The 4,476-nt window shown below is 35.0% G+C and overlaps 1 long non-coding RNA gene across 1 annotated transcript; it reads right to left on the reverse strand.

The window, feature by feature from the left end:
* Positions 1-529: 529 nt before the first annotated feature.
* Positions 530-1,376, reverse strand: LOC110037653. Its single transcript, XR_002295351.1, has 4 exons — positions 1,307-1,376; positions 1,086-1,199; positions 930-997; positions 530-615 (listed from the first exon to the last, which is right to left on the reverse strand). It is a non-coding gene; the product is annotated as an uncharacterized LOC110037653 (long non-coding RNA).
* Positions 1,377-4,476: the final 3,100 nt, after the last annotated feature.

Genomic DNA, 4,476 nt, shown 5'->3' on the forward strand with positions numbered 1-4,476 from the left:
AAAGTCATGCTAGCCAAGTCGACCCTATGTAGCCCCCATTAAAGTAGAGACAAAAATGTAATCACATATTGTATTCTCTCCCTTATAAATATGGAGATCATTTTATAAGAAAAGAATAATAGACGAGGTTTTACTGTTAATTATTGTTCACTCATTCCTCTCTCTGCATCCCATTTCTTACACTCTACTCATCGGGGTGTGATTCACAAACAAATCAGAATTCAACACATACATAACATTATAATGTAAACAACTATAACAGTTTTTTCTGTTAGCAGCAGTTTCTTCGTAGGGAAAACAATTAGACTGCATAGCTTAACATAACTAATATTAAAATTTTGAATTTCTATGGCTTGACTTCTGAGTTTAAATTGTAAATTTTGGCATAGTACAGGTTAGCATCAAGTAAAAAGAGAGAGAGAGAGAGAGAGAGAGATAGAGCATGGGCAATTTAGTTGGTTTATGCTCATTTGAAAATTAAAACTTGCTAAATTAATTTATTTTTTAATAAAAAATGTGGTTAATATGTACCCGGCATACAGTGTCAAATCCAACATCAGTCTCCACAAATTGATTCTTTAGATCTCCATTCAAAGTAACAGGTACACCAACCACCTACCAATTTAACTTAATAACATTATATTCATAGTTCTGAAATTATGAAGATGAACAAATTACATACCACACAATTGCTATGTATTCGATATCTATTTTCAAAACACTAAAATTCTTAATGTCACGTCAAAAATACAACCATGACTTACTTTTAAAAGGAAAATACGCTTTTTCATGCATATGCTTGAATGTAATTATGACATTAAAGTTTTAACAATGTTAATATCAAACTATTGATTTTAGATATATAAATACATAATAATTATGTGATATGTGTGTAAATTTCTCAAAAGCAAAAGAAACAATTTTATTACCTTGGTCTGACATTTTGTCTTTGCAAAAGTCTCAGCTAGGTGAGCAGCATCTGTATTGGATGTTACACCTTAAGAAGACCAACAAAACATATTAATTAGTAGATACAACTGCTATTTTAGTACAAACATGAATAATTAGTTTAATAAAGTAATTACCCCCAATAATCACAAGACCGTTCAATTTCAATGCTTCACATGCAACTTTAACAGCATTGATTTGCTCATTTGTTCTTATTCGATCCTTCGTTCGGCCTAGCAAATCAAAACCGCCTTCAAGAGCAACAAATACACATTCTTGAGAAAAATGCTGAAGATTTTCAGAATAATAGACAAATATTTGTTGAATATTAAGAAAAAAAAAATCAAATTATATGAACCTTGGTTTTTGTAAGAAGAAATAATATCATCTGTGATTTCTATAGTTTTCTGAGTAAATAAGCCTTCAGTACCACCTTTGCAATGAATAAATTGGAATCAACGTATAATCATGTAAGAAAATAGAATAGCAAGCTACAAAATGTTAAGAAGATGTTGCCAACATGAGAACATTTACAAATTAGAGAAATTATATAATACATGCATACATATAATTATGAGTGCGTGTATGCGCGCGCGTGTGTGTATGGTGCCAAGTTCACTACAGACTGGATGTTATGACCCTAATTTCATAAGGAGAGACCACATTACGGGACGACCACCACATTTTAACGGCAATGTTCAAATCCATGATCTTACAACCGAAGTATACACAAGGGAACATCCAAGCTGACCTAGTTCAAGGAAAAATTGATTCAAAGCACATAACAGGTGGAGCTACCAAAAAGTGTTTCAAGTGCCATGAATTTGGGCATATTGAAGCAGATTGCACAACCAAAAGATGATATATTTCACTGAGTAGGGAGCAGTTGAAAAGATGAACAATGACACGATAGACAGAAGAGAGCAGGGACACGAAAGAGGAGTGTCAGCTGCCAACTCCCAACCAACAGGAAAGAGATTCCATCGATTCCAGTTGAACCCAGGAGAAAGTTTGCAACTTAGTTGACAATAACAGTTCGAGAAGGTAGTGAGCCTGAGGTAATGGGCGTTCATGCATAGTATGAGGTTATGGCGCCTCAAACTACATTTTTTGCAGGCGTCGAAGGAGCATCCACATCATTGATATTGGAAATTTGAAAAGGCCTTGAGTTTGAGGAGTTGATATTAAACACAAGGCAAATTCAGATAAGAAAATTTAAAACTTTTTAGGTATATAGCCTACCTTTTGAGTTGGCTCAATTGAGGGAGTTCCAACTCATCAAAGATGAGAAAATTTTGAGTTACTTTTGGAAGATTATGAAGAGTTGTTCGGATTGTAGATTCTGTTCATCAGTGCACCCACCAACAGATAACCAAACAGGAGAGATAAACCATAGTTCTAGAAATCGTCTTAGGAGCTTCTGGGAAAGAAAATTCTTCAAGGACCCATGTCCTATCTGTAAAGAAAAGGGGGTTTCTCATGAGTTGTTGTTTGTGAGAGTGGCACAACTTGTCACAGATTTTATCCCAAAGTTGATTTCTCCTCACGTACTTTTTTATCAGCTACACTTTGCTGAGTACAAGAACTGGAAGAAGAATGTTTCAAACTTAAAGGTTCGAGAGTTATATTGTGAGAATCTACATCTATATGCAGCTCCAGCTCAGGATAGACTAAAAGAGGACATTTATTCTATCATGACGTGTTGTGTAATGTTAGCGCCTAGAGGATCGACTTGTCAAGAGATTATGTCGTTCCTGATACCATCAGTGAGGCTGACCCTAGCTATTATGAGGAGACTAAAGCTTCGACAGATAAAGGCGAAGCTCTCTCAATCCCAAGTGACTGACGTGGGGACTCCCAAGCTTGCGCGGGCGTGAGAAGTGCATATGTTTTTGCGCGACCCATTCTTTCGCTTGGAACGAACCGGTACAGGTTTTCTACTTTCTGAGGAGTTGACCAATCTATTTGTTTTCATTAATAATATTTGTTTTTATATTATGATTTGGGTTAACATCGGTATCACATACATGCTAAGGATTGCTATTAAGGCACAAGAACTCATAGACTTCTTGCTGACTACAGCCTTCTAGTGGTAGAAAGAAGTGAAAAAATAAGGACTTACTATGAATTCTATAATTGATTGAGCATCTGGGAGCAAGGTGTTGGAATTAGAATAATCCTAAAACGTCCCCACACGAGCAGTAAAACTCAGCAACAATCAACTAAATCATATGACTGTGTTCTCAACTTACCAACGTATAATGAATCAATTTAAAGGGTAATATGGGGTTATAGAAGGCATCATGCAATAGTACCTCTTGAGAGTAAAAGTTGAGATTGGGCGTTTTTGATATTTCAAGATTAAATAGATCCCAAGCGAATAGAAATTATTTGCCTACTTCCTCTCCACTAACAGGAACTCTGATGGATCCTAGCCTTAGAACTGTATTGCCCTAGTATTGAAGAGCGAGAAGTCATGGAAGTGGGAAAAAAAAAACTAGACAAGTTTTTTTGGTTCCCTTTGTTGAATATCTCATGTTTGGGAACTTCCTGCTTGAAGTTCTAGATCAAAGAAGATTTAAGATAGTTGCACGATAGTTACCAATGAATTAAAAATTATTCAGAAAATCCCTCCACCAACTTGAGATATGTAAAGAAAAAATGAAGAAGAATTCTGAAAGAGGTACATTAAGAGGAATGTGGAAGTCGTGTACCTGAGAAAATTTACATATAGGATCTTGAGGTAAATGTTTATTTGGCCGACTCAGGAAGAATGCAGGAGAATTCTCCAAAAGATTTTTGTAGTGTTATAAATTTGTTTCAATGTAACTACAAATCTTTTACAAGCTATAGCCAATCTCAAGCCTATTGCTATTCATTAGGGGAATGGACTTGATCTGGCCTTTTCATCTAGCAAACGTTCAGCGAAAGTTCATTTTGATGTTTGATTACTTCTCAAAGTGAATAGAGATGAAGGCTTTGGTGAAAGTTAGTGTTGAAGTGGTTTGCAATTTCATCAGGACCAACATCATTTGTCAATTTGATCTTCAATGGCAATAATCATACACCAGGTATCACAATTTTTAGATAAGCAGATCAAAGAATTATGCAGGAGTTAGAAAATTCGTGTCAAATTTCCCTCAATACATTATCTATAAACCAATGGATGAGTGGAAGCTACAAATAAGCTAATTTTGAACTACTTGAGGATGAAGGTGGAAAGAACTAAAGACAGGTGAGCAAACCTAATGCCATCTATTTTATTGGTTTTAAGGACAATACTACCCTCAACAATTGGCCAAACCGCCCTTTCCTCTATTCCATAAGGCAAAAGCCCTACTTCTACTTGAATATGAATTGCATGACTGACAAGTTTTGATGGATTCAAACTACAAGGCAGGAGATCCTAGAAATTTAAAAGAAAAGAACGGGGAAAACGTAGAGACTGTAATAAATTTGATGTAAGAGTTTTTATTTTTAATTTGAATGCATGAGAAAGTAAAAAAAAAAAAAAAAAAAAAAAAAAAA

The sequence above is a fragment of the Phalaenopsis equestris genome, unplaced genomic scaffold, assembly GCF_001263595.1.
Source record: "Phalaenopsis equestris unplaced genomic scaffold, ASM126359v1 Scaffold222995, whole genome shotgun sequence".
Lineage (NCBI taxonomy): Eukaryota > Viridiplantae > Streptophyta > Magnoliopsida > Asparagales > Orchidaceae > Phalaenopsis > Phalaenopsis equestris.